This window comes from Pezoporus wallicus, unplaced genomic scaffold (genome assembly GCF_028554395.1).
Source record: "Pezoporus wallicus isolate ANWC-B61680 ecotype Strahan unplaced genomic scaffold, APGP_CSIRO_Pwel_v1 contig_6566, whole genome shotgun sequence".
Classification (NCBI taxonomy): Eukaryota; Metazoa; Chordata; class Aves; order Psittaciformes; family Psittacidae; genus Pezoporus; species Pezoporus wallicus.
The window spans coordinates 1,648,084-1,660,567 of NW_026638763.1; the positions used below are offsets into that span (position 1 = coordinate 1,648,084).

The following is a 12,484-nucleotide window of genomic DNA, read 5'->3' on the forward strand; positions in this document are numbered from 1 at the left end:
GTTCATGCTTTTTAATATTATTTCCTAATTATTTGAAAGTGTTTCTAAGCATCACAATCCACATTTTGCTTACCCTTCTTCTGCAGAATAATAGCTTACTATATAAGTGTTCCCAGGATGAGTGGTTAACAAAATATTCCTCTGCATCTGTAATGCTGCTGCTGTTTAACCCTAAATAATTAAGGTCTTATCTTGCAGTGATTTAATCCTGCAATTATTTATCATTTACTGACATATGGAGTTCTGATGAACTTTGTGTTTATATTTTCCTCCCACATGCAACTTTTTTGATTTCAGAAATATAATGATGCCTTCAGGACATTAGTAGAATAATGCCTGTGGAGAGAATGTACAGAATTACACTAAGAGTGGGCATGAGCATCAAGGTACTTACAGGACTTTCAGATGTTGTCTTCAGAATTAACTCCATAGTTCCATAGCACATGTGATACAGGAGAGGTGCTTGAGTGTGCTTCCAGGATGTGAGTTTTAAGGACAGGCTGTGGAGGGCTGGGGCAAATGTTCGTAGCCGCTGCTGCAGGATGTGCTTGACAAAGCAGCATGAATTGGCTTCACCTTGCCTACCTTTTGCTATTTTCAAGGAAGAAAACATCCAGGCAAAGCCAGTCTCCTGGCAGCAGTCACAGAGTACCTGTTATCTCACCCTGAGACATGCCCATCTTCTCCGTCATCTCTGTAATTGCACAGTGAAGCAAAAGTGGGTACAAAACCGATGAAACATTCTAATGTAGGCAGTTAATGAGCAAACCCCAGAAGTTTTAAGGAAGACAGTTAATCTGACAAATCTGATAGTTAAAGCACCTAGATGGTGACTTCTGTAGTTGGAAAGACATGCTATAAAGCCTAATGCTATTTTACCTTGAAAAGTTAGGCATCCTCAAACAGGCACATAAAATTAGCAGTTATGTTTTAGCATGGATTTCTCTTGTGTCTAAAATGGAGCCAGTTCAGCCCTCCCCCCGTAATGCTATTGTAAACACAAATGATTTGATAATTCTTAAAAAAGTCAAGGCTGTAATGATGAGCAATCTGGAAGAGCCCATAGAAAACATTAGAACATCAGTTTTCAGAGCAGGGCTTGGGCAGTAAGCCATAAATTAAGGGTGGAATCACTTGGTAAGGGGAAAACAACATACAGAATAGGTTTTGCACTATTTTGCACTAAGCAAGGTTGGTGCTGTGGGCAAATTATTTTGCAGGGGTTTGTTTTGTTTTTGTTTTTTTTTAACAGACTGCCTCATTGCGCATACACACAAACTGGCCACATGAAGCCTTCTCAGGCAATCTTACTTCTGGAATTTCCTTATTTTTCCTTTATCTTGGCAACTTCAATCATGCTCCCTTACTCTGAGAGTATATAAGTGTGACTCATATATGAAAGCAGTTTTACTGTTTATTTCTTCCTAAAAAACAGGTAGTCAGATCATTGTTTTTTCCTGTCACAGAAGCTTTTCCTCACAATACCTTTTAAAAAAAATGTGCTTCCAAGCTATTTCTTTCCTGTTTAGGCAATGTTTTTTTCCCCTTTTCTACTTCCAACAAATATTTGCTTTTTCTTCCCCCTCTTCTTACTGCATTGCTGCTGCACATTGCTTGTTATTTACCCCCCAGCTCTTCAGTTGCACTGAAATAATGGTGTTGTTTTATTTGCAAAAGAAAAGCAGTGAAGCATTTGTTTTGAAAAGAGAGGCTTAGGCAAAAACTCCCGAAAGCACTATCTTAGCAAACTATGTACAGTGTGTGAGATAAAAGGCATATAATTTAAACGGTAAATGTAATTTTTCTGTTTCTTGGTTTGCAAGTCTATCTTTCTCATCTCTTTTTCTCCATAAGGACTTTTTGCTCAGCTCCTGCTGTTTGATCGTAAGCCATTGGAGATGTCCTACATGCCTGCAATTGCATGGCTGTTGTTGGCACAAGTGAGATCTGTGTGTGTGGCTGTGCTCAGAGGCAGAAGGAACCTGGTTCCTACTTCTGATGACATGCCTGACTCAGAACCTGTTTGGGAGAGTCATCCCACCTGTGAGTGTCTCAGTCCAGCTGAAAAATGGGATGAACAAGCACAGTGCTGAAAAACACAGCGCTGTGCTTGAAGTCCTGCCTATCAAAAGCCAGTGAGAATTATTGAAATAGTGGCAAGGATGGTTATTAAGGATAATGAGGAGTCAGTGTTTTAAACTGCTTTTTATATCTTCAAGAGACTTTTACCACTATTAACATCTCCACTCTTAAAAGGCCCAGTATCTGTTCTGTAACCATGTTTTTGAGGATGGGAACAATATAATTAGAAGAATCGTGGGACCTGAAATTCTCCTTGCACTCTGAGCTGGACCGCCTCAAATACATTGTGAATGGAGAAAAAAAATAGTAAATGTGAATAAGTAGGATACTATCTGTGAAAAATGAAAGGTATGTGAAGAAGTGAGGGGATATTTTGCATACAAATCCCATTTCTGCAAATAGGCTAGCAAACAGCATCTTCCCTCGGTTGTGATGAGCCGTTGGGTATTTATTCTCTTGATCTGATACTTAGGGTTGTATTTAATCAGGCAGGGCTACTTTTCCTCTCAGGTTTTCTTATGCAGTTTCAGTTAAACTTGGTGAAATTAACCTTGTCACAAAATCATTTTGCGGTGTTCTTACCAGAATCCAGGTTCCAAACCCAGATTCCAAATTAGCAGGTACACAGTACAGCAGCTCATTAATGCTTCCAGTACCTAGAGACCTTCTCTCTGTGTTGTAGAGAGTGTAAAATCTCTGGGATTCTGCTTTCCATATTGTTTGTATGTGCATTTTTTAAAGGTAGGATCAGAACGTCTACAAGGGTAGCGTCTTTCATCCCTAGGCATCCTTATTTAAAGTTTAATCCCCCCTGTAGACTCAGCTTGCATCCCATGCTTTGCTAAATCCCTATCGGAACCTGATCCTCGAAGTGACGGGGTCCTCTTCACCTCCAGAGCACTACAGTTACAAATATTAGTATCAGCTATATGAAAAGATCATCTTTTATGTGCTCAGAATTATCTCATTATACAAGCTTGGTCATGATAAGCCTTTTCTACAGAGCACAGTTATCACTGAGAAAACCTCTTTGATTTAAAGGTGCTGTAGGGTCATGATCTTTCCAGAAAAAAAATAACATTTGGGCTTTGTTTTTAGGAGAAACTTGTGAAAAGATACAGTTCCACCCAAAGCAACTAGTGTTTACTTTTTGCTTATTGGACTTCTAAAAGTCTTGAAATTCCATAAAGATTCCCTCTTATCTGTGGTAGTAATGGATCAATCTTTGTTCAACCCAGGAGATCTGTTTCCGATAGATAAGACAGAGAAATGGGAGAAGTGGTCCTGGCAAGCAAAGGTAGATGTGCTGTGTACCAGCCTCATGAATATCTCACTCTTGCTTAAGACTGGATATCAGCTTTTTTTCCTTCCCCATCCCCCAGGGTGTGTGATTGAGCTGACAGGGGAGCAGACACTGTGTCCTTTCATGCTTCTCGTGGTGCCCCAGTATAAGCAGGAGGTGGCCAGCTTCTTCAGTGGTTGGGGTTGTCTGTAAACTGGCTGAGTAGAGACAGACTCACCCACTCTCTTAGTGATGAGAGACACCAATACTATGGGAGTATCCTTGTTCTAAATATCAGTTCACAGCAAGATTAGTAAGTGCTAAGATTTATCATGGTATCTGTGAGACGAGTCTTGTGCCTCCTGCTGTATCTCTCAGTGGAGCCATGGCTTTACTATGCCTCTAGTGCTCCATTCTTCAGCAGAGAGAAGAGGGAAAGCATGTCTGAAGGGAGGTTGCATCTTCTTCTCCTCTCCCTGATCATCTAAGTTTGCTCTCCTTAATGAGACAGAGTGGCAGAATTAGATGTTTGGTATTAGGTTGGGTCTCTGGACCCTTGGCAAAGAGAAGTTTTGTGTTAAGGTAGCAGATCCTGCACCCCAAAATGGGGAAGAGTACTATTGCCCCAGTCCTGCAGCTTCACCATGAGGGAAAGTTTTCCCCAGGACAGATTACAGTTCTACAGTGCAACAAGGTGCTCACAAGGAGGGGACAGGGTGTCTTTTGCCTCTTACTTCAGACCTCTTGAATGTGCTGTCATCTCATCTAGAAGGTCAGATAGCTTCAAAGTACTTGGGGGTAACTAGGTCATTGTTTAGACAGCATCATCGTGGTGCAAGACTTGCATGGGATCATCCCTCATTAACTTTGTTGAGTTCCTTTCTTCCTACGGGAATGCCTGTGCCAAGATGGGAGTGTGTGTTTGGGGTGGGACTGTTGACATCCAGTTTTTGTGGGTTTTTTTCTGTCTCTCCTTTACATTAGAAATTCACATCCTGGCATCGTCAGACAGATTCTGTCCCCATGTTGCCTCAGGCTGTGTACAACCAGAATGAAGTACATGGTGTTGCACTACTGGGCTGCTCATTGGAGAGGAAAGGGACACTTCTCCACTGCTGCATGATGCCCATTCTTACGCCAGCCATCCTGCTTTGGAGGAGCAAAGAAGACAGTGGCTTTCTTTTTCCTCTGGGCTTTTATTCTGCCACAGTGCTATATGTGGGATTTCACTGACACAAAGCGGATGAGCGTGATGTGACTTCTGCATATAGAGCAGCAGCCCTTCTAAATAGGATGCTTAACCTGTTCCTTTAAACATCCAGAGAGACTGTTTCTATCACCTCCCTAGGTAGACAGTTCCACTCCCCATCTGCTTTTTATAGCTGTAACTCTCATTTGGATATTTAACCAAAACTGTCCTTTCTTTTGCTGCAGATTATTGCTCTTTGTAACACTATTTTCTGTGACTCTGAGTAATCCCTGGGCTCAGTTTGCACTGTGATAGGCAGTAGTCATTATGTTTGGCATTGGTTCTACTCTAGCCTGTCTTTATCTTTCAGTCCTTCCCTCTTTTTTTTGTTTTATTTTTACTAATTTTGATTTTTTTTTTTTTTTTTTTTTGCTACTCCTACTATTATAAGGGACCTAAATTTTGAAGTCATTTTGCACTCTGGAAACATGGGCAAGTACAGGTGCAGACCCCTTAACCTCATCTCTGCCTCAGTTGCCTGTCAGTGAAATGGAAATAAAGTGCACTTCTCAACCTTGTCACGATGGTGAGAGGGCAGCATGCACAAATGATTGCAAAGCGCACACATGCTGCTGCAATGAAGGTCATGTAAGTACGTAGCAGAGTATTCCAGTGCTGTGTGTGCCCCTGCTGAATAGCATTACATGTTATCTCCTTAGTTTTACGTAGCCTTTGTGCAGTAGTAAAATGAGATAATTACAAAGTGGAAGGAATAATAACTTTGTATTGTTCCCGTAACCACTAAGGTATTATACCCTGATCCTGGTGTGATTATCTTCAACACAATAGTAAGGTGATTATTAATAATGCTAAAGAACTTACTACCTAGCCTGTAATTTTTGTGTCTTGTTTCTTCCATGAGCCCTATCTATTTCATCAGCCCAAATCCTGTGAAGTGGGTATGTGTTGTTGCCTTGTCGTTATCAGTATTTCAGTGATGGGAAAATGAAATAGGAAAAAAAACCCTATGAGACCCAATTGGCAAATTCGGGTACCTAAGCACCAAGGTAGCTTCATGTAAATCACTTGTCTTTCTGCACCAGAACTACAATGGGCAGGCTGGCAGGTGAGGATCTAGTAGCTTAGGTATTTAAGGATGTGTAGTTCTTTTCTCCTTTAAGTTCAAGCTGTAAAGGCTTCTTGTGGCCTTGTTTTCTTTGTCATCAGGGATTGTTTCAGAAATCCAGTGTTTTTACACTCCAGTTGATATATGTACATACAAACCCAGTTTAAGGTGTAGCTGCAAACACAGGCATTGCATAGCCAGACTCCACACTCCTTGGGATCTGGGTGTCACATTGCATTAGATTAAGCCTGGAGTATGTGATGCAGTGCATCAGGAGTCCTCCTACTGCAGAGGTGGCCTTCTGAGGTAGCTGCAGTGAGTTTTGCAGAACAGAGAGCCAAGAAGTGACTGAGAACTTTCTCATGTACTTGAGATGCAAACATGGTATTGACTTGATGAAGCCATCTCTTGGCAAAACCAAGACCTCTTCTTGCACATACTCTGAACAGCAAAATACCATAGCAGCTCTAAGGAGGAAAAAAGTTTGGCTTTTTTCCCCCAAGAAAATTGTTTTCAAGGGCAAAAGCTTTTGCATGTTACCTCCGAGGAAAGGAGATCCAGCATTTGGAGCTGGCCTTTGTCAGTTCTTGAAGGACTTTGTGAAACCTTTCAGCTTGAGGAAGTTTGAGCTTGGAATGAAATGGTGGTTTGAGGCCACCTTTCCTTGATACCTCAGAGCTGGTTTATGGGGCAGTGTGAAATGGAGAAATGTCGCTGGCGTTTTTGATAATATATGAGTGATTTAAAGTGTAAGAGGGGTTATTTTTGCCATCGGGAAAGGAAATCAAGAGAAAGTAAAGGGGAAAAAAATAACCCAGCTAACACCACAGCATAGCAGAGCTGCAGAAAGCTGCTACTGCTGTATTCTCCCGGGCTCTCAGCAACCTGTAATTATGAATTATCTGACAGCTAAGATATTGATGGATATCGTTCAAGGAATATGAGAATGTCTAGATTTTTTACAGTGAACCTGTACTGAACTCTGTGTGACTCTCCTATTTATAACCCTGTGTGAAGTTCAAGGAAACTTGTCCTGGAGGTTTCCCATGAGAGGGAACTGTGTTTTTACCTGACTAAAACTCTCTGGATATTTTCCCATTTTTTATTTGATCTAAGTGTGAACTTTCTCCACCCTCTACCCCTCCTTCCTTTCTGGAGTGGTTAGAGAGGTTGATTACAGCCAGGATTACACAAGAGATGCCAGTTGCACACATGTTTTGCATAACTGTGCCGTGCTGATTTCAGACAGGGTGCCCCAAGTTCCCTCCCTGCCTTGCAAGAGCGAGTCAAGATCTTTATCTTCATTCCTGAAGCTAGAGAAATGCTGTTGAGGCCCTGCCTATTGAAACTTTGTCAAAGAGCACCTGGCTGGGACTCTCCCCAGCCACAGGGTTGCCAGTACACTGCAAAGCACTCCCTTTTGGAAAAGCCTCTACTGCAGGTTTGTTCAGGCTTTTTGTATTAAATCTGCAATAGTCACTCTGCCTCTGTGGGATGTGCTACAAGTGGTCGGTAGGACAGGGTAATTGAGAAGGATTTTCTCTGTAAGGCAGCAGTTCCCCAGGATGCTGCAGCTGCCCAGAGAGCTACCCGCTCCCAATCAAGGATGGGGAATGTGCTCCCCAAAGATGTGTGCTCTCCCTCCCTTCCAGTGAGACAGGCGTGAATGCTCTCATCATGCTCCAAGATGGTCAAGGGCCTGCGGTGAGGACCCTGACTGGACAGCTAAGCTCATCCTTGCACTGATTCTGGGGCTAGTTAAATGTTAGTTAAACGGGGCCCTTATTTTCAAAAGCAGTGAGCCCTGTTTAGTTTCAGTGAGAACTGGGGGCTTTGAAAGCTTAGTCCTTGGCCTGTGTTTCAGTTCCTTTTGCTGGGATAGAGGTAATTTCTTCCTCCTGCCTCTTTTCAGTTTGGAATAGAAGTCTAGGACAGCACACGGCCAGACAGGACCGGGTCATGCTAACATGCCTATGCCATGGTCCTGTGCCATGGGATAGAGCTGGTCTGACAGGTAGGCTGAGCTCAGACTGTTTAAGAGCTTCAAGCTCTTCCTAGAAAATAAATCACATGCAAAGGTTACACTGCTGAGATTCTGATGATGAAATTTTTATATAGAAAAGCAGCATGGGCCATAGGCGCTCTCTCACTTGGATACCCTTCATGTGCCTGCATTTTGCTCGTCTCCTTGGAGACAGTGTCTTGTCTGAGAGCAGCTAGCCTTGGCTAGGAAAGGCCTGACATTTCTGGTTTGTGGGATGAAGCTGTGCTGCTGGATGTTCCAGCAACCACAGAGGCATGATTTGATAGAAGCATAAGCAGTTCCAAGCAAGGTTTTTGTGTGAACATCTTCCTCTAATACCTCTCCGAGGACACCACTCGAGTCTCTGATGTGAAAGAGGGGTTCAGATATCTTCAAGGAGAGCCCAGCAATCCCCATCCCTCAGATATCAGAAAGGTTTGAGAAATTTCTCCCTTCCCTTTCCTCCTTTCAAAGAGCTGAGTCAGCTGAACTGGCATGTCTGGAACTCTGTGGCATCGAGAGCAGGCAGTCTGCCAGCTGCATTACACACCACCATCCAAAGGAACACGTCACTCCCTTCTCTCCCTCCCCTCATTCCCAGCCCCCCCTCCCCTTTTCCCTTTGCAATCTCCACCCTCTCCCTTTTATTTTTCCTTGTTGATCCGTGTAGGTGAGTCAGAAAAACCTGCTCATCCACAACCTGTTCCTTCTTGCCAAATCCTGGAGCAGCACTCCCAGTTCTTGTTAGGAGTCAGGAATAGGTTATGAAAACAAAAGCTGATACAGGCAGTGTACTGGGTATAGAGTGCATACTGTAAAGGAAAACTAAATGCATAGTGAACGTGCCACTTAGAATGTGTTCCTAATAGAGTGATGTCTTTTGTAGAAGGCACTTTATTCTGTGATTCATATATAATAATAGTTTTCTTGCTATAAAATACCAGGATGAACAAGGAAATCATTTAAGGCTCTGAGAGCTGGGCTTGTTCAGCCTAGAGAAGAGAAGGCTCCAGGGAGACCTTAGAGCAGCTCCAGTACCTAAAGGGGCTCCAGGAAACCTGGAGAGGGGTGGACAAGGGCCTGTAGGGACAAGACAAGGGGAATGGCTTTAACCTGACAGAGGGGAGATTGAGATGAGCTCTTAGGCAGAAGCTCTTCCCTATGAGGGTGCTGAGGCGCTGGCACAGGGTGCCCAGAGAAGCTGTGGCTGCCCCATCCGTGGCAGTGTTCAAGGCCAGGTTGGACACAGGGGCTTGGAGCACCCTACTCTAGTGAAAGGTGTCCCTGCCTGTGGCAGGGGGCTGGAGCTGGATGAGCTGTAGGGTCCCGTCAAACCATTCTATGATTCTGTAAGAGGGAGCATATTTACAAATTTTTAAAATAATGAATTTTAAAATAACTGGAAAGTGGAAAATTTCCAATAGGAAAATAGGTGGTTCACAGAAGTGTGATTTTGAACAAAATGGCTGAGCTTTTGGTATCAATTTTAGTTGTACTAATCTGAAGAAACTCCATTGATGGAGTTTCTGGAGAAATTCCACTCCTCAGAGTTTGCATTACCAATGTATTTCTGACCCCAGGAATTGAAAAATGGTGACTCTGGATCCCCTCAGTTCATGGATACTTAGAAATGAGAGTGAAACGTGATAAATTATCCTTTTTGTTTACTTACGGTATTTATTTTATGAGTGGGGAGGAAGGGAGAAAACATGCAGGTGAACTTTTTTCTTTGGTCAACTGACTCTGGGAGCTGAAAGCTGAAGAACAGCATAGTGTTGTATCTGACTTAGGATGAAACTGCAGGTGTTGGTTAACACTGTAGGAGCAAGCGTGTCTCGATATCTGTAGATATATTTCCATCAAGCAGCGTCAACAGATTGATTTTTGCCATGTTTTGTTGGAATGAAGGTGCTCAGCTTCAAAGAATAGATCATCCACCAGGAAAAGTGCTTTGTTTGACTTATTTGTGTCACACTAAAATGTCCACGTTAGCTATATTTTGAAAAATGTCTCCATTATGTGTTCATATCATTGGTCTCTACAAGCAATCAATTTTTCCTAAGGGCTAATGATGGACCAGCTTCAGGAGACTGCAAGTATGGTGTTGGTTGAGTTGCATGAGATTTCTGCCCTGAGCAGCATCAAGTCCAGGACTGATTTGAACTGGCTGATGAGCAGTCCATGGAATAGGATTGCATCATTGGTGAAGAGAAGGTAAAGGGTCATTTTCTATCAGGGAGTATATAACTCATAGTGAGACACAGTCATTTCTCAGAAGGTTCAATCCCAAGACAAGAGAACAGGAAGGTTTACTGCCCAGCCACCTTCTGCAGAGGATGCAGACAAAAAGGGACTTGACAAAGGTATTTGAGACATCAGTGTCACAGGTAGGAATGAATCCAGACATCCTAAATCCCCATCTACTGACTTGGTTCAAGCCTCTTCACACACAAAGTAAATAAAAAAATAGATATAAGAAAATGAGAAAAAGATAGTTTTGTTCTCCCAGGTATTGAGAAATGAGAAGATTTACACCCTTTCACTCTTGATTCAGACTTTGCAGAGAAATCAGCTAATTTAAATAGCCTACTGGAGCCTTCAGTATAAATTTTTTTTTGTTGTAAGGTTTTTTTCAGGCAAGGAATGCAGTTAAGTATGTTCAGAGTTTCCTAAGTTCCCCTTTTTTACAGAAAACCTTTTTAAAGTATTTCTGGATGTTGAGAGAGCTCTGTTTTGTGTTGTCCTGCTTTTCTGGCTTTACTTTCAGCCCAAGCAGCTGCTTTTTCTTTCCTTTCTTTTTCATCCTTTTGGTTTAGTTTCACACCCATATTTAATTTCCTTTCATTTTGTCTGCCTCCCTTTCAGCCGCAATAACAGTTTCTGAATCTATCGAGGGCTTGTAGTGCAAAACTAATTGCACCAAAAAAGAAACACCCTAAAACCCCAAATCTTTTCTGCTGGAATTTGGAATTGCTGGATTTTATTACCCACAAAAGATTAATGCAGCTTCAGTGTCAGACATACAGTTGGTGCAGAGGTTTGTGCTAGAGCAGAAGCTGCCCGGTATCCCACATTCATCTCCCGGAGTTAAAGGATGCCATCATCCTTTAAAAGATATCTTTATTGTTAATTGTTGTTTTGCTAAGAATTGTTTTCACACAAAATGGTCATGACTTCCCCCTGCCAAATACTATGGCTAATTTTGAATGTGGAGCAGTGAAGACCACAAGTGTTGGTGACAAATGTGGTAGGGGAAGGAGGCATCTGTCCAGCCCTGGTGGCAGCAGATTTGCTTTGATGAAGCTGGAATAAATGGGAAGAGCATTTGGGAGCAGTAAACTGGCCAAAAACCCTTTATCCTGGAGGAGCCTTTAAGCATATGAGGTTTTAGAAAGTATGCAGCACAGCTTGGCTTAGCACTGTCTGCTTGAGAGAAGTCCCACTCGAGTCTCATTTCGACCTCTTCTGTAATGTTGGTGGTAAATATATATGTTGTCAGGCAGAGAGCAATAGGAGGAGACAGGAAAACTGCATAGGTAAAAAGAGTCAGTCAGCTCAATCTGTTTGACCTCATTTGACATCTGTGCAAGGCATGACAAAACCACATGCTTGAAGAGCAGATCTTTCCAAGGGTGACAAAGGCATGGGCCACACTGGTTCTTGGGCAGAAAGAAAAGTATGAATAAAAATGTTCATATCCCAAAGGAGCCCATTAGTTTCACAGCCTGACCTGGTTTTGGAAGCAAGGTTCCCTTCACTTCTAGCCTTGATCAAAATAAGTGAAAACTCCCAACTTCAGTGGTTGGGAAAGAAGAGGAGCTGTCAGTATTGCTCTTCCCGTGTCACTATTATCTTTCTGACAGCTTACTGCTAATAGTCTGTTTCCAAAACTTTGTTTCTGACAGTAACAAGAAAAGGGAAAACTTACTTACATAAAGGGAACCTGGAGCATGTTCTTATCTCCTAATATGAGACGTAAAATAGAATGGTGTCATGTGCTAAAAGAAATGCTTTTTCTCATGTAGAAGCATGTCGGTGGAACAGTGGAACTCATTGACTTGGGATGAGAAGAAATGAGCTAGGGATAACTGGTTCAGAGGTTTTATGCAGAAGAAAACTAGCTCGTTAGGAAAGTTAAAGGCCATGTATTCTCTCTGTCTTCCTTTGTTTATATAGTATAAAATAACTGGTAATACTATGTTTGGCATATGCTTGCTCCAAGTAATTAATGGATTCTGTTTGCTTTATGATGCTGAAGGACTTCTGAAAGATATGCAAAGGGGCTGCGCTTGAAATATATACAAACTGTATGCAGGTGATCTAAATTGACTTCAGGGTATTGCTTCCATTGATACTACCTGTGAATCTGGCCTGACATCTATATTTGTTTTGCCCAAAGGGGGGGAAAAAAACCCAAAACAAACAAAAGCACTTCTCAAGGGAGTGTTTGTCCAGCAGCATTCCTGATCTGCACCAAAGTACCCACGCCCTGTGCTGAGTGTGTGAGCTGTTCCTTTCCACCTGCAGTTGAAGCTTGGCTTGTAGTGACATGTGGATCTCCAGTCACCTCCTTAAATTCCTGCTGCGCTGTGGCATTGACAGGGAGCAAACAGGACAGGGCAGAGAAGAACAACAGCCCAACCTATACTTGTTTTAATTTTTCCTATTTGCTCTGTTGCTGGAGCAGGGTTAAAATAAAAGCAAACAAGCACATTTTGTAAGGTTTGTTGTATGAACCAGTTAACTCTCAGCTTATCAAGTCAAGTTTAATATGACATTAAA

The 12,484-nt window shown here is 42.3% G+C and overlaps 1 protein-coding gene across 12 annotated transcripts in view; it reads left to right on the plus strand.

Annotated features, from left to right (window-relative positions):
* Window positions 1-12,484, plus strand: part of IKZF2 (IKAROS family zinc finger 2) — a 116,469-nt gene that overhangs the window by 74,789 nt on the left and 29,196 nt on the right. Inside the window, exon 1 of one of the 12 annotated variants that reach the window (XM_057412381.1) lies at window positions 125-386. The exons of 10 other annotated variants lie outside the window; for them this stretch is intronic. The gene's annotated coding sequence lies outside the window, so the exon portion shown is untranslated. Of the gene's footprint in view, window positions 1-124; window positions 387-7,842; window positions 8,138-12,484 lie in introns of those variants that run through there. One more of the 12 variants, XM_057412383.1, reaches the window with a different exon arrangement.